The sequence below is a fragment of the Macrosteles quadrilineatus genome, unplaced genomic scaffold (assembly GCF_028750875.1).
Source record: "Macrosteles quadrilineatus isolate MER2022 unplaced genomic scaffold, UCM_ALF_1.0 Scaffold_1__1_contigs__length_201487025, whole genome shotgun sequence".
NCBI classification, from domain to species: Eukaryota; Metazoa; Arthropoda; class Insecta; order Hemiptera; family Cicadellidae; genus Macrosteles; species Macrosteles quadrilineatus.
This window is the reverse complement of record NW_026542594.1, coordinates 195,538,156-195,563,741: the sequence shown is the minus strand read 5'-3', so window position 1 is coordinate 195,563,741 and position 25,586 is coordinate 195,538,156. Positions and strand designations below refer to the sequence as shown.

The following is a 25,586-nucleotide window of genomic DNA, read 5'->3' as shown; positions in this document are numbered from 1 at the left end:
GTAGTATAGTACCTAAAGTCCACCATTTGTAGCAAGGAATCACTTATCGATTGCCATCAAACAAGTTTGATCTGGGTTCAGAAGATTTTCTTGATCTCTAACTACCCTCAATTACTATTCTTATAACATATATTATTAATTGCACTATTGGATTCCTTTATTCGAAGAGGAGATATATTTTGATTCAATTTTTCCTGCTAATCTATTTTTATTTTTATAAAAAATTTCATGTTTTCGTAAAAAAAACTTAAAAGGGATTTCTTTGTTAAAAAATTGATCAAATATTTTATAAAAATTTGATTTTTTTACACATAAACTATTCAATAAATGTGTGATCTTTCGTTACTGACTAAAAAGTTAAGGTCTTTATATTTCGCTGCTTAGACTCTAATATAAGGTATTATATTTTTATTAATTTTCCTTATGAAATATGTGATAAGTTGGGAACCTTTAATAACAGTATATAAATTTTAAATATTTCGAAAATTCAAATTCATATCATTCACGAATATATATAAGTTTTACCAATTACCCTACACTTAAAATATATTATAAAACCTGCATTAGAATAGAAAACATGTTATTATTTTGAAGTTGGAATTAAAATGCATGCCTGTTCTGGACAGAGAAGGCAGCGCTAATATAATAAAATTGTGGAGAATGTCTCCCGGACGGCGCCTGTCCTGGAATGCCCGGAATTTTCAATTCCCTTGCGCTATTAAGCATATTAATTAAGTGAATATCAAACATGTCAGGAAAACATAATATTCCATGATAACTGCTTCATGGGTTTACGTTTTAAGTAAGAATTTCGTATTAGTTTAATAAGTACCAAATATTTGAATTACTTCATATGTTAGTTATGAATCTTATCTTATTTGTCAAAAACGAATATAGTTAATTAAATTTTAAAGATAAAATGTCATTTACGAATTTTAAAGTTTATAAAATACATTTAACGTGTTGGAGAATAATGCAGTTAGATTTTAAATGCATTCCGTTAGTGAAATATGTACCAGATAGTATTGTTTGGACTAATAATTCCTTAACCTCTTGAAAAAATTATTTACCTTCCCCCTTAAGTTAAAACATGGTTTGAGTCCTACACTAGTACTAAATCGTGTAGTTTTATTTTTCACTTGGGTTACAATACATTTTTATCGACTTAGTTTGAGTTCACTAACGTTTCTTAACTATCGTATTAACTATCGTTCATTAATCGTATTTAGTACTTTAAGTGTAACATTTACGCTTAAGTATGTTATATATAAGAAAATATACCTGAAATTTAAATTGCTAGATTGTTACTTAATAACAATGCGATATAATGATAACAAAGATTGTAATTATAAAATGAGGCATGGCATGAGGAACATAAGTTTATATGTTGCATTAGCTTAAAATGTTTACAAATAATACTAAATAACTTCTTTATTAGCATCATGTGTTATTAAATTACCTGAAAGCATCATTCGCTTATTGGGTCTGATGATGGTTTAAGTGTTCAATTGAAATCGATCACCACTTACCATACTTTATATGTATTTGCCGTCTTGTGAGTAAACAGTATAATTGTTAATATATTACTACAAGTGTTATTTGACGTATTTTTTTGTGCTTCAGACAAATAACACATGCAAATTACTTATTCCTCCCTATGAACAATCAATTACATTTCATAATACTGCAACATAAAAATATTTAAATTACGAACTTACAGTTGATCCATAGTTAACTAACCGAACACATTCAAGCCAATTTTTAAAACAATTAAAGTATATTTAGAGTGGGTATAATGTATATACATACTAATATCTTAACAAGATGAATATGTTTGCACTATATAAAATGATTTTTTTTTAAATAAGGAATATTTTTGTACTTTGTGCTACTGTTGTATTTAATTATACAATTAATTATTGGTAAAATGTTTAAGTGTGAAAATATTAGATATTTTTGTTGTAATAGTTCAAAGTTTGTATGACTCTTTACCTTTGTGTCATAAAAAGCTCAAAATAAAAAGGGAAAATAATATACACTTAGTTTGTTAACGTTTTTGATTTCTTTGAAACATTATCACAGAATCTTGTCGTGTTCATTGAACTAATACATTTGTTTTATACTACACATCGTCTCCTAATAGAATTATTTCATTGAATGGTGTAAAACACAGTCGTTAAAAAGCAGTTAAGAGCGCAGGTACTTCTAAAGCAATTAAGGAGAACGCCGAAGAGCAGGGATGGTTCAGAGGTAAAAACACGTCGGATTTAGAAAGATAGATGCGGACGATAAAGCATTTTCTTCATGGATGTAATAAGTCTTAAGTGAAATATTTACGTAAATTTCCCTACGGACGGGTGTTTTTAAGTATTTTGCTAACTAATTCGTTGTTTCATTATCATTACATAATTACCCTTCTTAATTTTACGGAAAGTAAAAAAAATACGTCTTTTAACTAAATTTGTGAATATATTACACTATATATATTTAATATATAACACTTCTTCATTTTGCGGAAAGTAAATAAATTACGCCTTTAACTTAATTTGTGAGTATAACTTAAGAACTCTAATTAAAAAGATTTGTAAAGAATACGTCCTATACAAACAGTAAAAGTTTGTAAATTTTTTTCATTTTGGTAATATTGAAAATTGTTGTTGTTGTTATGGTCAAAATTTACCTTATATAAAAAGATACCTAAATTGATACCTATTTCCTTCTATAACATGAGCACGAATTCTTTTGGGTACGTCCTAGACATTCCATCCCCATGTTAAATTTGTAGCCAGTTTTTTTTTACTAAAATCGTCGTGGCTGATGTGAGCCACCAAAAGATTATGCTAACTTAAATTACTAATTTCTGTCGTATAGACAATTTTTTTTACCAATTCAAACTAATGGATTGGCTTATTTTGAGCTAAAGCAACTGTTATGACCCATCAACTTGGTTAGCAACAAAAAATAAGGTGGAATATAGAATTTTAGACACTCGCGCATTCTGTGAAAGGCTAACAAAACTATATTCTTTTTTAACAAATGAAAAATGGCTACAGCTGGTCCATATAGATGGGATGTATACTTCAGTATCCAATAGTCAATGGCACGTCTTTATTTAAAACAAATAATTTCTAACATTATTTTAGACAGTAAAGAAAAAACATAATTTAGAACAATACATTCTAAAGAAAGCACCAATTAATTTTTGAAGTCTAGTATTTTAGGCTTAACATGCTTGTAAAATGAAAGTTAAATCTTGAGATATTGTCTTGTTAGCAAAATGATAATTTAGTAGTCTACTGAGAGTAAATATGTGAAAAAATTAAACTATGTTTAATAACTCAACTAGGGGTACGTAAACACTAACAGGATCATAGTACACAAGAAGCTGACATTAGAATGCTATTGGCTCTGCAAAAATGGACATAAAAAACATAAATATTACGTTAACCAATATGAATTATGAGATTCGGGTTATTTTGGTTTAATGAAAAAGGGTTATTGTGTTGAAATAGCAAGCGACGTTATTGAATTCGCCAAAGTTTAACAATATTTTGGATTCGGCTTCTAATGCTGTTCCATAATGCATCATGGCTTCAACACAGAAAGGCTTTTGGATCCACCCAAGCTTCAGATCGACTCAAATTTTCAAGCGATTAACTTTAAGTAAAATGTGGAACACATTTTTATCCTTGTAATTTCATTTTAGATGATATTGCATTCGTTTTGTTTGTTATTGTATCTTCTTACAAATTTGTATTGACGACATTTTTTTATCGTAGTTTCAAAATATAGGATATAAAAATTTCAAAGCACAAATTAGTGTTTTTGGAATTATCATAATGAATTAACAAAATACTTAAAATTCCCTATGACTATCGAAAAAAGGTTTGTTTTTGTGTGTTCCATAGACAAAAGTGCCATGTAGTTAAGGCGCGCGTGCTACGTAACTACATGGTGCTCCTAGCGGTGAACACCAGAACCTATGCTAATCGCAGCATGGTTGACGGTCTATATTGATTTCTTTTGTCTATGGTTATGCTTAGAAGCTACTAAAACTTGAGTAAACATAACAAAGGTTACGACACTCAAAAGAACCTTAGTGAATAAAATATAAATGTAACATTAAATATATAAAAATATTCAAGTACGATCTGATAACTTTCCTTTCAAGCTTGTGCTTTATCTGTAATGTAAATATTTATAACGATACATTTCCACTAGCAAAATGTTTTCTAAACTGCAGATCTTTTAGTATAAACAAATTTGTGCTAATTCTTACAATATGTGTCTACAAAACTGTTTATCCTTGCTCCTTTGAATATTCTTTTAACCAAACAAATAATAGTTCACCAGTTAAAATGCATGTTGAGTAATTAAGTATGGTCAATCTATTCATAAGAAGAAAAGAAAATGGTGAAGGTATTGAAGATTTTGAGGATGGTCAGTCCAAAGAAAACATGAGTATTCAATGGTTAGAGCAAGGTAAGGTCATACATTTAATTTGGTACGGTAAATGATGATGTTTAAAAATATAAATAAACATTTATCTAGTGTGTGATTGTATGTTTCAGACATTTATGATGAGTTTCAAAACTTGTTGTGTAACGCGATGACCCAACAGTAAAATAACCGGGTGATGAAATCACATAACAAGTTTGAAATTCTACTTGTAAATATGCATGGAAATAGTCAATGATTTCTATTTCGAGATGTTTTAAAATATGCATTCTCTATTAATGTCTATATTTCAAAACACCCAGTTTTTTCAGAATGAATTCAAACATTATACAGCCTGCATTTTCACAGTTGTAAATAAATAGGCCTGCGAGTAGTGAAATCAATGGTTATTAAGTAGTTATTAATTGTTATTATGTAGACTATAAGTATCCTAATAGTTTTCACCAATGTTGAAATTTTTTTGACTTACCAAAAAAGTGTTTACGTTTAAGATTTAATTTAAATAAGTTGGTTAAATTGGTTAAATTTGTTTACATTCGTCAAATATAATTTTTGTTTTTACGCACGATAATGTACTAAGATTATTGTCAAGTATGTTTGCTATTTATAATCATATCGTTTATGTTATATTCACATTCAAGTTGATTAAACAATTGTGGATAAACCAAAATTTTTAATTTTTACCCTTATAAACAAAATACATAATGACAGACCTGACAATATTTTTCTATCTTTATTCTAACTTGAATAGTTTGTCGTCAAAAGCGTACGGACGTAACTGAATAAAGCAATAATAAATTTAATAACAACTTTAATGAAAAGTACACTGACATAAAATATCTTTGTAGTTTCAGACAATACTAACTAAATGTAACAAGATATTACATTACGTACAAGAATTTTAGCTAAAGTTAGTTAAACACATGAACACCGATTATAGATTGTTTAAAATGTAGATTTTTTCTTCTTCTCAGAGAGGTCTTAAGTAGTTACGGCCATATGTGTCTTAGTACGGATAAATAAGCGTAACGTAAGTCAGATAGGCATACCTCTACGTCTGATTCAAATATAATGTTTATAATTAATTATTTGTCACTCTATACTGGATAAAGAAAATTACGAATGGTTTGTAAGTTTTTTACATACATTATTTTCAGGGTAAAAATAATTCCTATGTAGATTCTATGCTCCAAAAGAAATATAATGAAAAAACATAAGTAACAAATTGCAATTTGGTTTTATCGAGTTAATTTTGCACGCATTCTAGTTGTAATAGAGGTAATTAGTTTATTCTGGTGAAAGGAGTTGGATGGACGATTTTTAGTTTAAGCAACGCCCTTATGTTTATTTGACGACGATTTAAGTGGCACAACATGTAAGACCCGCATAAGCCGATATGACCAAACAATCTCTGTGACCTCAGACGCCACGAGGGAAGGTTCAAGGACGAAAGGTCGATGATTACACACCTGACGAGGAGCTTCACTTTCTCCAAGGTCATGGATTGCATGCCTGGAAGTCGTCCTGCATAACTACATAATCATCTCCTTGACGAAAGAAGACTTGTCCGTAGGTTGCTGTGTATTTCCTTATTTACTCCTTTCCTTATTTGAGTATTTGCGTAAGTTTGGAAATGTTTGCCCCAAACCTCCAGATCGATAGGAGCGAGCTAGGTAGAGCTCGGGGTTTCGGTGCCCGAGGTCCCGAGTTAAAATCCCGCCAATCACCAATGCATTTTTTCTATTTGACTATGCCACGAATCTCTAATACTAGCCTAATGTAATGTCTAACACAGCCCTAGGCTTAAAAATCTAACATCCTAGGATATGAAGTTTGAACGAAACCCTCTTCAGATCCTTGAACTCTAGACTTTTCCCGAACAGTTGTATAAGTTGCTTTGGACTAAGATTAAATATTGGCAGCGTCACAAAATTTTTTTAATAGACCTACTTTACTTCAATACGTAATTTTATACTTCTCATCAACATAACGACCTTACAAAGTAGGTATTTCAAGCCAAGTTTGAATGGAGATGAGTGAGATGAGAATGGTGAGAATGGTGGTGGATTGAATGGTGAATGGGTGAGTGGAGATGAGATGGGTGATGCTATGTACAACATAGCTAAGGCAATTAGGGAATGGTCAGATTCGAACCCGGGAACTTGTTGAGCGAAGGATAGTGCTTTATTTAACCAGTTTGCTCCTTAGTAGCTTGAATATCTAAAACTATTACGAGGAAAGTAAAATTAATAAAAATTTCCAATATTGATAGAAAACTATGTCCGCACTGAAGAAGGTTTTTAATACATCTGCATCTGAACTTTAGGAAAATACTAAGTAAGTTTAGAAGAAATGTAAAAATACCTTGTGAATTCACGTACACATCAGGCACTAAAACCTTACATTGGATATAAAGTTTATGTAATATGACTGGTCCCAAGGGAGCCCATGGGATAACTTTTAAAGGACGCTTATTTTCACCTGCATTACAGTCCTTAAATAACATTTTATCCAAGGTGGTCTATTTTAGTATTTCCATCCCTATTTGTTCTGTTTGTTAAAATAATCGGGATAGTAATTAATTTTTTAGATCACAACTGAAATTAGCTCCCCTAACAGGTTAGAATTTGAAATCATAACTCCAGCCAAATAATCTTATCGTTTTTTAGTATTTTTTTGACGCTAGCCAAATAACTTCAGACTAAGCCTTGGGGTTATGTCATTACCACGTAGATGAAATCTATTGGTGATTGGCAGGATGTGAACCCGGAACACATGGACTAAAGTCCCGCGCTCTACACTAAACCATCTCGTTCATCAGACAGTCTTAACCAGTCCCTGAGTTACACAAGTCATCCAGTCGTATAATTCCACACTCATCTTGCATACATAATCACTTTAGACACGCAACCACGTGTGGATATTGTCTGGTGTGCAAACCTGCTGGTCAAAGGTTCCAGGTTCAAATCTCGCCAAGCGCAAGTGATTTTAATTTGACATAGAATTCGGTGGGTGATGTGGATCTAGTTAGGCTCATTGGTTTGAAGCATACCTTTACATTGGATTATCTATCTATGGTTTAAAAATGTATAGGTATCTTAGGCAAGAAGAAGCTTCTCTGAATTTGAGAATGTACTCTACAAACAAATATCCTTTAGTCTTATTTCCCACCTTCATATCCTTGGAAGTTACACATTGCTCTAGTCCGGAAAATGTTAAACATTACTTAAAGCTAGGCCTACAGTGCTACGACTCATATAAACTAACTATCATTTGTCATTGGTGGGATTCGAACCTAGAACCCTGGTGACCAAAGCTCGTGGTTTACAACAAAATGAACCCACTCAGACAAGCTATGGTAAATCTAATTCTATGGTGACAATAATACTTAGTGCATACTAACAAAGTTGTGCAAATCTAATATATAAAATTCTCGTGTCACAGTGTTTGTCTGCAAACTCCTCCGGAACGACTTCACCGATCGTTATGAAATTTGGTGTGTAAATTCTGTAGGTATGCGAATCGGACGTAAACTATTTCCCGTTTCGAAATTCTTAAAAGGGCTCCGCCCCAGTGGCTCTGGAGTTTCCCATGTTAACCTTATGAGAAATGGAATTAATGAATCTTAACAGCTGTTTCAATTAAACAAGTTGGTTCTGTTCTATGATGTTTAATAGCATTAAAGTTACAAGGATTACCAACAGGGTGCAGCATTATTATTTCTTTTACATTTATGACATTACAGCTAATTTGCAACCAAAAGGTGAGTGAGCGTAGCGAACGAACTTCAACCTGGAGGCGAGTTAGCGTAGCGAACGAGCTAACCTGAAGGCAAGTGAGCGCAGCGAACGAGCTAACCTGAAGGCAAGTGAGCGCAGCGAACGAGCTCCAACCTAAAGGTGAGTGAGCGTAGCGAACGAGCTCCAACCCAAAGGTGAGTGAGCGTAGCGAACGAACTTCAACCTGGAGGCGAGTTAGCGTAGCGAACGAGCTAACCTGAAGGCAAGTGAGCGCAGCGAACGAGCTCCAACCTAAAGGTGAGTGAGCGTAGCGAACGAACTTCAACCAGGACGTGATTGAGCGATGCGAACGAGATCATCTTGAAAATTAAACGTAACGGTACTTTCTTTCCATCGGTCTGTCTTAGGGGAAACCTATAACTTAGGCGATACGAAGTTCGCCGGGTCAGCTAGTAATTATATATAAGTTACAAGTCAATATTTGATATCATGGGGAACGAGCCGATCTTGTATTAGAGCTTGGGACTTCGAAGCTTGAAGTCCCGGGTTCAAATCCCGCCAATCACCAATAGATGTTATGTGATAATGCCACTACCCTCTAGGACTAGTCTGAAGTAACGTGTAAAACAGTTCCAGGCTAGAACCTAGTGTCCTATGATGTGAAAAATGAAAAAAATCTGTATCTAATTATTTTGTTAACTGGCTACTAAATATCTTTGTTATCTACAGTAACATTTCGGTAATTCATACTGTTAAATGAAATAATAGGTTTTTTTTCATTGAGATGTCTTTGTGTCTTTGAAACGGTCTCTCCAAAATAAAATTCTTTAAAACCTCGATAAGAAGTCGCTCATAAGACTTGTTAAAAATACTTGTTATCAAGGTTGACTTCCTATCGAGGTTTGCAATAACGTGTGATTTCGGGTATAAAATCGAGGATATTTGAAACGACACTCGTTATTGAGGGTGACTTGGTATCGAGGTTCCACTTTAAGCCCCCTTTTACGTAACAACAACCTTATTACATTTACTAAAATGTGTAAAACAAATGGTCCAAATTAGTTTCTAAAAACGATTACAGTACATTGTCCTAATTATTGTACATTGTTACTCGCTCATATATTGTGTAACGTGTTTCACATAGTTGCAAAGCTCTGATTGGTTTACATACGAGCTTTCACGGTCAGCAAACACAGAATAGTTATCTCGTTTCAATAAAGGGCTAACGAGGGCGGAAGTGGTTCTGTATTCATGGCTCGCACTTTTTCTACTGTGTTTGAATGGGGCTTAACTACTGACTAAGTGGAGGAATCTTATTTTGTATCTTTACAAACATTCTAATAGTCTCGAGTGTTAACGAGAAGAGGAAAAGTCGGGCGAAAAATATACACTTAGGTTGGTAGGTTTTTAGAACTTTGGGATGGGTAAAAGTGTTGACATCTTAAAGCAATATCAATTAAAATACTTCTCTTTTTGCATTGGGGTCTGTAATAGTATATTTCGTACCAAGGGCCGAAAATGAGGTTTTGCCGGCTCGAGATAGTTTTTAAGTTCGAGACGAAGTCGAGAACTTAAATCGATCGAGAGCTGCAAAACCATTTCGGTCCGTGGTACGAACGCTATTTTTCACCACACTATAATACCCTATTACCACTATTCACCACTATAATAATGCACACTGATCGTCAACACAACTACAACTTTAAGGTTAAGAAATAATTTGAGGAATCAGCAAAAATATAAATAAATAGTTGCTAGGCAACGGTGACAATAACACAATTCTTTATTGCAATGCTATGGATTTTGGTTGTGTATTTAAAACGCATTCATGTTCTAAGTAAGTAAGCGGACAGCTGATTTTGCGGCCCCGGCCTGTAAAAACCTGCTCGGTCCCCAAATTGGCGACAGCTGGCATGGCCAGCAAAACGTAACTTTCAGCCACCAATTAGCGTATGTAATACAGCCAAAAACATCATAGTGTGGTGAAAAAAACTTTAATCGTCCAAACTTTTGTCAATATGTTCAAAATTAAGACAACATAAGACTATTAACAGCCAATGTTATTGTATGGAAGTGAAACATGGGGCCCCTCCAAAAAAATGAAGGACGTTTGAAAATAAGGTACTTCGAAATAATTGGCCCAGTTTATGAAGAAAGAGTTCGGCACATACGAAAAAAATTAGAGAGCTACGTGCCTTATTAATAGGGATGATAAAAACCAAATTAATTAACTGTTTAGGTCATGTACTTCGGAGACAGGATGGAACAAGACTGAAGGAGGTTTGTGAGGCCAAACCTACAGGAAGACATCCGTTGGGTAGGCCTAAATTAAGATCGTATGGCCAAGTCAGGAAGGATGTGATCCAATGTGGAAGAGGAATACGGATGGCAGAGGATAGAGAAGAGTGGAGGAGGCAAATCTACAAAGAAAAAAATCAACTGAGACTTGAGACGCCCCACCAGTAATTAAGTTAGAATAAAACTAGACAGCGAGACTGTTTATGGTTATTCCTAATATTGGTGATTTATAGTATATTCATCTGATGTTTATTAGATAACTACTAACCATGAAGTAACATTACACACTACCACAAACAAATTTATTTTAAGCATGCACGTATTACGTGCCTAACATTAGCAAATTGTTTTGGGTTGTTTTGTTAGAATACTGGAGTGTGGCAAAAAATGAGGAGCGTGACAAAAGTTAAACGAGTGCGAAAAAGTAGGTAATTGCGTGCAACTTTGAGTGGTACAATCAGTACAAGAAAGCACGCTTTTTCTGGTAACCGTAAAATAAAATCGTGTATTATAGGCCTAAATTTGAAGTTAATACAAAATCTAACACATTTCTTGTAAATTAATTTGTTCACATCAATTATTTCTGCTATTTTATTAAATCAATCGTGTAGGGTAAATAAAGTATTACCACCTTAAACTTGAATTTTGTTGTCTTCTTTCACAGCTCAAGTAAAAAAAAAACCAATAAAGTGAACGTTAAACACAAGTGACTCAAACAATTATGTGTTATTTGGTTACAGTTCTGTGTAGAAGTGACGACCTTGACAGCTTCGGCACGTGACAGGTAATGCATTGTTGTTGTGTATGTGTGTGTGTATGCTGTATATACGGACGTTAGTGTTGGTGTAGGCTAATTCGTTCGTTCCAGCAGCAGCGATAACGTTTTACTGCCAGATAAACAATAAGTACTGCTGGTGAAATCGAACTGTTTACACTTGAAACCTTTTGAAACTTGTCTGCATTTAGAAACAGTTGCAAATATATTTTATGTTTTGTAGCGTTGTTTTTTAGACGTGTGGTTTATTATTATTTGTGCAGGTACAGTTGTACAACTTTGCATACATTTAAACCTTTTCTTTACTCAAGTTGAACGGAATTTGCACTTCAATATTGTTATGGAAATATTAAAATAAACGGTATCAGCATTCTGACACATACTTTCTCCCATTAGTTTGTCAACAACCTTTATCATGTGTAAGTGGTGAGAGTAAATATACTCAAATGGGATTTGTACAATTTTGTTCAGAATTTAAAGGACTATAACATACTAAATGTTTATCAAAATCGTTCGGGCCATTTTTGGGAAAATCATATTTTTCCGTTATTTTATGGGGTTTTATGGGAAAATCCCCATTAAAAATAAAAATTTCTAAAAAATAAAAAAAAAATAAAAACTGTAAGGACTATAACATACTATGTTAAATCAAAACCGGTTTTTTTTCTAAAATCCTATTTTTCGTTATTTTATGGGGTTTTTATGGGAAAATAACATATTTGACCATTACTTTTGAACCGTAATTTTTACAGATATGGGATTTATACCATTTTATTCAGAATTTAAAGGGCTACAACATACTAAATTTTTATCAAAATCATTCGGGCCATTTTTGAGAAAATCCGATTTTTCCGATTTTTTATGGGTTTTTATGGGAAAATCCCCATTAAAAATAAAAATTTCAAAAAAATGAAAAAAAATGCCTGGAGATACCATGAATTAGAACCTACATACCAAATTTCATCGAAATCAGACCACAGGTGTGGTCTCTAGCTCTGTACACATCCAGACACACAGACACACACACACACACACACACACACACACAGACATCACTTCGAAAACCACTTTTTTGGGTCCAGGGGGACCCAAAACGAATATATCCACTCAAAACTCAAACTCGAAAATTTTGACGAAAACAATACTTTCTCCATATACTATGGTATAGGGGGAGAAAGTAAAAGCATCAGCTGACGTTATTAAAAGTTTAATAACACATTTGAGTCCATTCAAAAAGTGTAAAGAAATAAAAACTACAAACGAGACCCGTGCATAAGTTGCGCTCCTTAATAGGATTCAAAATCGAGTCTAATGCACCTGCTGTACTCTTTTACTTTCATTTGATAATGTTTATTATTAGGTGAATGAAACTAATAATCAAGACTTAATTGAAGTTGTTGCTTTAGAACTACACTATTATAGCACAAAATGTAGGTGGTTTAAGGTGATGGTTTCCTGGGTTCTATCACCACTTTTTTTAGCTTAATGTATATATCAGTTGTTGGTTCAAAGTTTGGTTGAAATGGACGAGATGGAATTGCTCACCTTCAAACCACCAAAATGTTGTGAACCGATTATAAAAGAGTGTATAAAAGAGTATAAAAGAGTCATCAAACCATTGCAAAGACAGTTTGTTAGCATCACTGTATTTTTGTATTAAAACTTTATACAAATAAAACGCTAATGGGGCGAAGACCTAAAAAATGACCTTTTTAGTTACCATTGGACACTCCGCTAGTTCATAAGCTTAAGCTTTAAGATTATAAAGTATGTATAAGCATTTTTACAAAGAGATTTTATTATAATGGTGAACTAAAATTACTTACATATAGCGTAATTAATCAACAATTAAAAACTATTAAAAAACTAAATTTAAAGTAAAGTTGTTTTGTGCAATCAAAAAAGTTAATTAGTAACGTTAAACCCAACAGTACAATCAATCAAAAATCAAAATAGTTTAAAAGCCATGTCGTCAAAGGAGATCGATTTAGTAATTATAACAAAGAAAAATATAGGCCTACAAATATAATGCCTGCCAATTCAATATTTTTTTATGTTGTGATTCCAAGCCCGAAAATATACGAAGCCTGAAATAGGATACGGAGGTTTTAAATTTAGAACGACTGATCCGGCGTCTCCTTAATCTTCTGAGACAAATTATTAATAAAGTAAAATCTTCGCTTGGCTTGTACCCAGAAGGCAACTTAACTCTTTCGCAACTACTGTGAAGAGTTGCGAGCGTTAAATTGCCAAAGTAAAAGTAAGATCAGTGGTAAGTGTTTAAGATGGTCACTATAATTTTCTATTGTTGTTTAAAATAAGCCCTTTTGTCACTGGAAAATGATTGGAAATTTTAATTCAATAGACGATTAACAATCATTTGTTACTAGAGAAAGGTTTGCCAATGGTTTAAACATTTATCTTAAAATTTTCTTCTAATAAAATCGGTTATTTTGGAGTATACGCCTCTGGGAATTAATTAAAAAAGGCCATTGCCCTTCAGTAAAGGAACCAAATAAACTCCAAATTATAAAAGCTTGTTGTTGTAAAAGGTTGTTGTGGTTCCGTTGTTGTTGTTGTTGGTGTGTTGTTGTGTTGTTGTTTTTGTTGTTGTGTTGTTGTTGTCGTTGCGTTGTTGATTTTGTTGTAGGTAGCTTGTTTGGAAACATGTTCGTTACTTTTACAATTAGGTCCAAAACACTTAATACTAAGCTTTTGACACAATTTTCTCTAAAATTGTTTATATGAAGTTAATTAACAATTTATCATCAATTTATTGTAGTAGTGTGTATAAACTTCCAAAATGCCATTTACGAAACAATTCAGTCCTTAATATAAATAATTACATCGATTATAGGTTCAGTCAAGTAAACATTTTGAGTTTCTCACTATTCCATGGAGACCAATAAATATTTAATTTTCAAAACATCAACACAATTCTTAAAATAACATATATAGCCATTTATTCGTTTATACGTACACACAATCTATGTACAAAAATCTTAAATATTACTAATAATATAAAAAAAAAACATAGTTAAGTAGTAATATGTATTAGATTGAAAATCTAATAAGTTACCATAAAATTCTGTACAAATGAGTATTGGTAAACACCAAACAAAATAAGGGGTTAAAACTCATAAACACGTTAGTGAAGTCTATTTTCAATTCGATATCAATACCTCACTTCAATTAACGAATTCCATTTATTGAAAGCAATATTTCGATATACTCGTTTGCGGTCACTTCACTTCACTTTGGTAAACCAGCGATTTAATCCCATGTTTCAATTATCAGCTGATTAATAATTCATTACAATAATAAAGGCTTAATAGTTTTATAATGCAGATTATATTGTGGTGTAAGACTATAACTTTACTACTTGACAAAGATGTTTGGGTTTATTTTATTTTTATGAATCTTCTAACGGTGGTAACAAAAGTTACTCCAAAAGCTTAGAAAGTCAAATAAAATATGTAAGACTTCAAATGATACATGGCCCGCACAATATTATTTCCACGAAAATTATCCCTAATTTGTTTTTTTAAGTTTTAATAAATACTCAAAAAATAAACGTACGACTAGTAGATTGAGGTTTTAGATACAACAGGGAACCATAATTGGAGGTTTAAAGAGGATACACTATAGAATTAATAATACAAATCAAATAATATAACTACACAATACAATTTCTTTAAATAATGAGGGTTAGGATAAATATAAAAATTATATAATGACAATTTAGGAACTAGCGAATCTAAAAACACTAAAAAAACACTGAGGGAGTGTTGATACATGTGGAATTTAAATTAATGTATCAAAATCTTTAAATTTTGAATATACATCTTAAATAAGTAATAATAAAAATACGACATATGTTTTGGTAAGATTGTAATTTACGATATCAGTAAATACAGTGGGATGATTATAGGCTTTTTTATGCCTCACCTTCAAATCCTAGGACGCTAGTTCTAGCCCGGAACTGTTTTACCCATTACTTCAGGCAAGTCCTAAGAGGGTTGCGTCATTATCGCATGGATAAAATAATAAATCCATTAGTGGTTTGCTGGATTTTAACCCATCACCTTTGGTACCAAAGGCCCGCGCCAGCCCAGCACGTTCTCTATGATAGTTATTGGATAGGAAAATAGTAATTCTAAATCCAAGAAATGGATCATACTTTAATGTGTTAAATAACAAATATTATTGCACCTTGATACCTTTTATGCTAACGTTTTTAATGTTTTATATAGTAGAATCAAACTTACTTGTACTGGCCTTAATTTTGTGTAGGCGGTTTTAATCAAAATCGTGGAACTTAAAATAATAATGACAATCAGAGCTGCAACGTCATAAGAATGACCCGGGACCAAATGACGGTGGCAAGGGGCCAGAGGCCAAAGCCAAGACTAGAGGCCAACTCGGGAATAGTGGCCACCATAACACTTTTATCACAACTGTTTAACTGCTTTACATCATCACTGTTTTAGCTATCTACTTCGTGCTTTCAACAAATGTTTCTTTCAGATCAGCCAACAAAATGGGTATCAATCGTTTGGAGAGTAAAATCGCCTTGGGAATCTGTGTACTTTTGTGATTGAATTTAGGTTGTTCAAAATGTTAGGTCTGATTGTATATTGATGAAGTAATTCTGTATTTCGGTAGTTTAGTACATTAAATTTGAGTCATGTAGAGGCTATATAAGATATAGTTCAGTTCATAGGAAGTTTAGAATTTTGTCAGGATAAAAATTTCCAAGATTTATAGGATGATTTTTAGCAATACCATCGAGTAAAACTTTAGTTAAAATGGTGCATTGAAACATCATAGCTTTGAGTTAGCATTTCAAACATAAATATCATTTTAAATCGGCTTCTTGAGTTTGGTATCTTTATATGCGACCTAACTAAATTTGCACAATTATTTTGGCAAGTAATAATTCAAAAGATGAGCATACGCATTTATTCGTAGTTCTCTTTTCTTTTTTTACTACTTAGTAAATCTATTATCTTTGCAACTCTGTGATGTAAAATATGTATCTGTTTTTTCAAAGGTTTTTCTTACAGATTTCACTTTAGGTAGGAGGAGAAGTAAACGTATTTTAATCAGAATCATGATGTTTTACAATTCAAGATCAGAATTCCTTTTCGAATCCGTAATCCTTTTCGAACTCCTTTTTTCGTAATCCTTTTTCGAAATCTGTCAAGATATTTGTTGTTGCAATTGTAGTATTGCATGTTGTTTTAAACTTACCCACTTATTATAATTGGAAAAAATAAACTACTCATATAGTTGATTAAATTGAACCCCATTAGATAGTCTACATAACTAAACATAAAGATATTTTGTTACTACTTTTTCAAATAAATAGGGAAATATAAAATCCCTATTGTGTAATTGAAAACAAAACCCACAGCACATTCTGTTTAAAACCTGGCTTAACATGGGGATATCAATTTCGGTGGGCGCTCATCTTAATTTATTCCATCTTACGCTTCCAGTAACCATAAATCTTTCAAACTGAGCTTAAATCTTATGCTTGGAATAAGGATTTTGGGGTTGGATTTTAAATTTAGTGAAGGCATTTTGAGATTTTCCTTCTGACCTTTTATCCTAATAAGAAAAAAATCTCCCTGCCTTTAAATCGTCTCCCTCCCCCTTTACCTCTCCCCTCCCACTACCCTTTAATTATATTTACTGTAGACGAAATGCTTCATAAAATAGAAAATAAAAAAATACATCCACTATGTGTAGTACACTTACAATTCCAGACATATATCTTAAGGTAGTAGAACCGGGATGAAAAGTAATCTTACTGAAATGTAGATTTAAAGTTTTGTTAGCTTGAATGACATCCCATCTTATTATGTTTATCTTGAAGATACAACTCATGCAGACATTTTCATAGCTCAACAAACTTTGTATTGTGTCTCGCATGCAATAAAGTAGACCACTCCAATCATCTTGAGGCTTCTAAAAACAAATCATTGCATCTAAAACGAAAACCACTTTCAAACTGTATGTCTGTTATATCTTATAAAAGATCTCATGCTTGTAAACTTTATATGATACAGCGTAAACTACATTTGTTTATCTTCAAGCGTTTAAAGGTGAAAGAAATATAAACATTTTTATGTTTGCAATTTTGTTTTACCTTTAATTATATATACAAGTTTAAATAACACGGTTCTTACTCAATCCCTAACCTTATATGAAATTGAAGCTAACTTCATGTTTGATCACTTTTGAACCTGTTATCCTGACTTTTATCACAATCCATCCATTAAAATATTAATAAATTATTGAAAAAGATTTTTTTCTTTGGTCATAGCAAGTTACAAATCATTAATAAAGCACTCTTGTTAGTTACTTATGTTTGACAAACCTTAACAGTAATTTTAAACAGAAAGTATCAACAGTTTGAGAAGTGTACTAATTCAAATACATGTTATTGTTGTAACTGTGACCGTTTGAAAATATCGAAAAAAATTGACCAAATTACTAACCAACTTTCATATGTGTTACGTTACGTTCACGTTCACGTTTATTGTTGTTACGTCATATTTTATACAGGGTGAACAACCTAACTGTGCCACCATTGGTATTTTAGGAACTAATTTATTTATTTATTTTATTTTTAAACATCGATGGAGAACTTTACAACTTGTTATTACAGTACATGAAAATATGGGAATTCCCCTTCTTAATGGCCACTATTTTCAAAAATGGCGGCTAACTTTAACATTTTCTATGGCAAACCTTGTATTTTATGATTGTTGTTGGATGCTAATGCGATTTGACAACTTTTTAAGTTGGACTCTTTTCTTCTAAAGCTACTCGTTTATGGGAGCTAAAGCTGGTTTTACCTGTGTGTACATTCTCCATCCCCTATGTACGAGTATGTTTTGGAGAGAAAATGCAGTAAAGAACTCAGTCTTTAAAACTACATCTACATCCTAAAAAGATCATTAAATAAATTTTAAATTTTGGTTACACTTTTAAAAATAACCACCATTTTCCAAAATGACCACCATTTTCCAAAATGACCACCATTTTCCAAAATGACCACAATTTTCCAAAATGGCTACCACTTTCCAAAACGAACACCACTTTCCAAAATGGCTACCATTTTCCAAAATGGCTACCATTTTCTAAAATGGCCACCATTTTCCAAAATGGCCACCATTTTCCAAAATGGCCACCATTTTCCAAAATGCCCCCCATTTTCCAAAATGGTCACCGTTTTCCAAAATGGCCGCTTACCAAAAAACGAAGCACTCTGTATTTTATGAACTTTTACAATACTGACGTAATTTGAAGATACGTTATGTATGTTGCTATTGTAGTTGTTGTGGTTATTTTTATACAATATTTGTATACAATGGTCCTAGAGAATATAACTAACTATGTCACACGTTACAGTTCACATTTTATTCCAGCAACATAATAGCCGTTGTATTACAAAGGAATTGCAGTGTTGAGTTGCGCACGCAATGCTGGATAATGATGGTTCCAGATTTACCACCAGTCAGGCGATGCTGTGTTTCGCTAAATAATATTTATTCCATGCACTGCAGGCACGATTGTGTATTCAAATTGTACCTACAACTCAACTTTAAGTGTACATAAATTATACATTAGTGTAGTCAAGCCTATAGTTTAGCTAGGCTATAGCTTTATGCTAAGTCATAATGTAGCTCTCTCTAGTTTTAGCTATAAGCTGAACCCAAGATGATCGTATATATTCATTATGATTCATTTATTTGTGGTAGCTGAAAAGATTTTCCCATACAGGTAAAGTTCTCAGCCTCTTACAGACTTTTTTCCGCATAAGTTTGTTAAGCTTTGAGACATCACTTATAGTTCGTCACCACTAGGTCACGGCAATGTCATTTATTTAAAATTTATTGGCGATTGGCAAGATTTGAACATGGAACATAGGGTAACCTTCTTGTGCTGTAACGCAGAGAAGTAAGTAATCACTAAATCTGTTTTATTACATTGTTATGTGTTTAACCTTGGTTTTTACGTTTGAAAGTAAGATTGGAGTTAATAATAATGTTCTTATGAATACTAAATAATTTATTTATGCACTGAACTAGTACATAAAACATAAGCATTAATGCATTCTTAATATAGGACTTAGAATGTTAACTAATTAAGAAAATTTTAAATGTATTTTAAAGTATTTAAAACATTTTTTTCCAAAATTTAGTAAATTCATGTTATTTTATGGCATTTAGAGTTACTATAAATGTCACAAAATAATATATAATTACACATTTCTTATAAATATTCGTCATCCTTTTGGTTTTGCTGAAGCCACTTTTTAGTTAAAGTCCAAACGTTGTACTGGGCTATTTGTAATAATAAAAAATATTATTTCTAAACTTTTGATTTTCCATGGTAATCATACTGCTTAGCACAGACGATAAAAACTGTTGAGTAGACATGGTAGACAATTGAGTAGACATGGGAGCGTGCAAACGTTACCAACCCACCAAAACTGAATTAGATGTTACATTAGGAAGAAAAATATATTCTATTTAAACGAAATAAAATGAAATATTTCATTTCAGGATCACAAACGAGGAAAATACCTGTTTACCACTAAACAGATTCAAAATCGTCACCACAATCTTAATAAGCCTTGCCTTCTGTATTTTTAACTTGACAATTGCGCATGGATCCCAAGACGTCTCGTTTTGACTAATGAATTTATGAGAGTTAATTCATTCACGGTCACAAGTAATGACTCCAAACATAGTCTTGACGTCAGTGAAGCAGCTAATGTTTGTGTGTGTGTGTGTGTGTGCATTTAGTAGCTCATCTTGTCGCAGGTCCAAACGACTCGGTAAACACCTCATGATATTTGGTTGTAAAATAATATGGAATAAGACTTATTTGGTAGGTGTTGAATAATTCAAATTAAGTATTCCATGAGTTGTGCCACTGAATGTGGTTTCATCATTAAGCTGCTAAAGTCTTATAGTTAGGTTAGGATGTGTATTTTATATTTGTGTCTACACCTCTGAATTTACTAGATAAATCAATTAAGCCAGTCATTAACCTCCCCAACAATCTTAAGATAGTATAGGCCTACTAGGACCTTTTCCGTTAATTCTACAACTATTTTTGTGAACAGTATATTATTTGCAATAAATTTGGTTGTGAATAAAACTTTGGTTAGGTTAAGTTATGGTAGGCTGGGTAAGTGTAGAGTCAGTATAGAGTTAGAAAAATCTAACCTAACCTTACCTGACCTAACCAAACCTATCCTAACCCAACCTTAACTCACCTAACCTAACCCGACCTAACCTAACCTAACCTAACCTATCCTATCCTAACTACATTCCATAAACCATACCTAACTTTTAGATCTAGACTGAATAAAATGTATATATAGTTGTTGATAAACAAAATATTTTAAATAGGGGTTGATCGGTATTTTTCTGTCATTAGTTTTAAGTTAGGATTAGTTAATTGATAAGAGTCATCCTGTAAAGCAATTTGTACTGAGGAGTGCTTGCAAAATAATACATTACTATTATTATTATTAACATAAGCCTACCCTACTCACAACTTAACGTACCAATACAAAGACATGTTACTTAAATAATAACTATCTGGTAGCTATAACTATTTCGACAACGCAAGCCCTGTATCGTTCGATGGGACCAGAACATCTCTAAATTAGTGTTGTTATGATTTACTAACTCGGAGTGCTACAAGGGAGCCTCATTGGAGCGACCCTGTGTAGTGCCAAATAGGTCGTGTTCTACTACAGTAATATGGAACCGGGCAAACGTCTGGCAAATGTCACCGAAACATATTTCAAATGTTTTATGCGTGAAAGAGACTTCAAACATATACTTTGAAAATGTAGGATTTAATGAAATTGACGCGTAGTATGGCGTTTGTTTTGTTTCCAATTAACAGTGTACAATTAACTATTTCACAAGAGGATTATGATTGTAAGTGGATTATATACCTAAATTAATCACGTGAAACATTTTCGGAATATTGTTTTGTGAAGTTATAGGTAAAAGACTGGTTAGGTGGAATTACTAAATATCTTTAAAATATAGCAGGACATTGACTTAGGTCCAATACATTTGTTACATTAAATATTTATTTGACTTAAGACATAGATACTCACCTGCTAAAGGGTTAGTGGTTTATTTAAACTTAAGTGCATATTACATCAAACCCATCTAGACATAAATTCACTCTTAAGTTACAATTTACTACACTCTACTCTATAAACATGTTTAACAAAGGTTTGTATAAAAAAATTAAGACAAACCTTAGTTAAACATACTATTTTTAAGTCTTTGCATACAACTGAAACAAATATAAATAAAGACAATCTAACCTAACCAAATCTAACATATCCCCACCCCCAACCTCACCAAACTAACCCAACCTAACCCAACCTAACTCAACCTAACCCAACCTAACTCAACCTAACCCAACATAACCTATGCTAACCCAACCAACCCAACCCAACAATGCAAATTAGTACAATAGTTCAAGTAATTAATTTTGTCCATGATCCTTGTTACTCCTGTACACAATACAATTTTTGCTATTAAATTTTAACAAGATTCAAGCATAAAAAGAGTAATCAATTTTGCACAGCAAAAGACGAACTAAGAAAACGTAGACAGACGTTGAAGTGTTTACGCATAACAGATGCTGCACATTTGGTTCACACCTGTAGTATGACACATACGTTTGTAGAACGGTAATCGTGTTTACATAGTCAGGCAGAAAAACTGTAACATGTAGCCATTTTCAAATTCGGTTGCACAACAATCCGATGTGTCCGCTCTACTATATTATAAACATATTAATTACATTGTGAAATTTTGAGAACGATTTCATTTACCTACTATTGGATTTCAATAGGGCTGCCTTTTTAAACTTTTGAGAAATCAATTCAAAGAATGCGATTTACACTTGGCTTCGAATCAATTCGACTTGGCGTAAATTTTTGCTTTTATCGTCATCGAGTTCTACGTCAAAACCAACATTTACATAAGACGCTTTGGCCCTTTAGACCATTGGTCTTATGTGATCGTTGGTCAAAACTTAATGACCTCAAGGGGTGAGGTCCGACTCATCCACTTTTGACGGAAATAAAGAACGTAACGCTCAGGAGAGATGTGCACTAGGTAGCTTAGTTTCAATAGGGGCTTGACTCTTTGGGAACCTTAACTTACTGAAAACTCTCGTGCAAGTAAATGATTAGTAAATAGTATTATTTGTATGAAACTGCTTTGGATACAGTTGCATACATGCATCTTGGGGACAAGATAGTTTTTAGGTTTTAAGGTTTCAATGAATAATTTAGCTGGAGTTGAGGTAATCTAGACTTTCGAGTAGGTCCACTTGTTTTGACCAAGAAAAAGATCTAAGTGTTGCATTGTGTTATGCCATAGAAATTAAACACGTTTATTTTACAGATAGTATTGCGATTATTACTACTTCATATCATAATCGGACTATAAAATTACCTATCTAATCACGGTTTGTGGTGATAAGATCTCGTATGAAATAGTGTAGGGATCTTCATCAAACCTATTTCAATTACCTACATTTCTTTAACAGTAAATGCACTGAGATGAATTCAAGCTTGATAAAGACTGGACTTAAGTGACTGAGAAGTGGCCTTATATGTGACTTCTCTTTTAGTGACTCATACGGCAAATTGGCTTTGATGAGAGGACAACAGACTGCATACAAAACTAGTTTATAAGGTCTTAAATCAGCATAACCTAGAAGATTGAATTTTTACATTTTTAAAGCAAAAACTGATAAATCTATAATCTGTGATGTTCTAAAGATTTTGTGTATGTCCATATGATTGTCACATAAAAATGACTAGGTAAAATCAGCAAACGTAATTCACGGATAATTCAGATACATAGTATTATAATACCTGTAGGCATATTTACAACTGCATTGTGGATTATAAAAAATCAAAGATTGCGCATGTGCAAGTGAACTATGATTGTTCGTTGTGAAAAACTAAAATATTTTATTTTTTTCACGTGTTCCAAGTGCGTATTTTATGCAGCTTTTAGCATGGCTAATTTAAAATAAGTCAATACGATTTGTAGAATACAAAATAAGCATTTCCTCATAAATATGGTATCTCCGATTCTTCCGTCAATTCCTAGTCAGCTGTCTCAAGCATAAGTTTAAGTAACATATAAAATGCTTTAAAAACTTTCAACTTAAAGACACTTATTTTAAAATTAAGATATCTGAGGTCTGCAATGGAAGAAAATTCAAGGATTTGGTTTCAATTCCTTAAAAGACATGGATGTTCGATTAATAAGAGTGCAGGTCTTTGGTCCTGCAGTTCTGGGTTAAATTGCACCAATCAATCACAAATAGATTTTTGCTTTGGGATGAAAAAAGTGATTCGATAGTTTCGAGTACGCCTTATGTTTTAGGTTCAACTGTTATTAAAACCCAAGAAGTGTTACGGTTCTTAATCTATGATAATGCTCATGGTGTTGACTAACTTCACTTTAGGCCTAAGAAAATTTAAATTTATATGGTAACTAAAAAAAACATTTATTTTCTGCCCAATGACCGGTATACGGAAGGAAGACATTTTAACGAAATCTTTACTACGTTAAATCATTTATTTCCTAAACCTTAGTCGTCTTACATTCCCTTCAATTTGTTTACCAAATAAAAGCAGGTCACTGCCCTACATAACCTTAACAACCTTTGTACAAAATTTAAACGAAAATGTAACACTTATACAAATCTTCAAAATAATTCAATAAATTATGCCACTAGGGCCTTACTCTAACAGTGATTTAAGGCTCATTTAGCATTTGCAATAAAGGCTCACGCCAATTTCATAGCGAATGCTGCTTACCGATTTTTCAACGGTTGGTTTTTAACGATGCTGCAACGCTGTCAATGGTGTCCGCATTCATAAATATAACCGAGCTGTGAAACTTCCATTCATTACGCGCTTCCTCATTGAAAACTTGCCGTGCATTTGACGAGGGTTGGATTTTCCGAGAACTGGATGATGATTCATGCGTGATGATTTTCAACTTTAGCATAATATCATGAATTGGTTCATACTGTACAGATGTGTAATATGTTATTTTGTAGCTTACGTCTTATAGTGTGGATTATCCACATGTTTAAATATATCAGGCTATTATCATATTGGAAAGTAATAAAATATTATTTAATCTGTTCAAAATCGGAATTCAATTGCACGTTTATTTACCAAGTGTTAAAATTTGGGTTTGCATTTATATTGGTTATATAGGTAAGATCGAACACTAGATATTTGTGTAGAATACAGAGTAAAAGAAGAAAACCTTTTAACTCTATAAAAAAAATACAGAATAATTTGGACTCAATTTTAAATAACTCACACAAAATAATGTTTTTACAAGAATATAAAAATTGTACACTCATATTTGTTATGAAAATAGATTTTAAAGTAAGTTGTTCAATAGCTAAGAATTTTATAGCTAGACTTTTGTATAACTAATATAAAAATCTTATGTGGCAACATAAATTTATTTACCTAGAAATAAACATATAGGCCAACTATTTATTTACAGCGATGACCTACATGTAGGAGTGTTTATCATTGTACTTTTTTTATACAATTCGTTTTCTTCAAATAGAAGCACTAACCTATAGTCAATATAAACCCCATTATTATAAAAAAAGTAATATGAGAAATGTATAAACAAATTATTATTTTATAATTTATATTTTAAAATAAACTTACCTTAATTCACAAACACAGCAATCCCCTACATTTCGTCTTTCACATCCCCACTTACACTGCAACACAAATTTCACAAAGTAATCCGAATCAAAATGTTATCACCACACAGAAAAAATCTAGCGAGTAATTTTGGAAAATTTTTAAACCGAGGGTTCTGCACAGCTGTTATTCACATATTTTTTTAGTTTGATTCGCGGCAGTACGGCGATCCCGGCCGTCAGGGCGCGCAAAGCCGACTGAAGCTCCCGGTACCTGGGTACCCCCCTCTACCGATCCCCCCCACGGCCCCCCAAAACCCCCCTAACTCCCGGCCGGACCACTGATAAGGACTAGTAGTGATAACTCATGAAACATGGCTATTGACCACACATTCTGGCTCCTCTGTGTTTTGTGCATTTGGAACATATTCAGTTCTATGGAGTTCGTAATTTTAGATTTTAATCAAAATATGAAACAGAATAAATTGTTTTAATAAACACATCGAAAATTTAAAAGAAAGATTTAAAGAGATAAATAAATGAATAAATAGATT

At 32.6% G+C, this 25,586-nt stretch overlaps 1 protein-coding gene across 8 annotated transcripts in view; it reads right to left on the bottom strand.

The window, feature by feature from the left end:
• LOC128993315 (octopamine receptor beta-2R-like) overlaps window positions 1-25,281 on the bottom strand; it is a 273,858-nt gene extending 248,577 nt beyond the window's left edge. For all 8 annotated transcript variants that reach the window (XM_054417152.1, XM_054417161.1, XM_054417135.1 and 5 more), the window contains exon 1: window positions 25,055-25,281. The gene's annotated coding sequence lies outside the window, so the exon portion shown is untranslated. The remainder of the gene's footprint in view (window positions 1-25,054) is intronic.
• Between the last annotated feature and the right edge of the window lie 305 nt (window positions 25,282-25,586).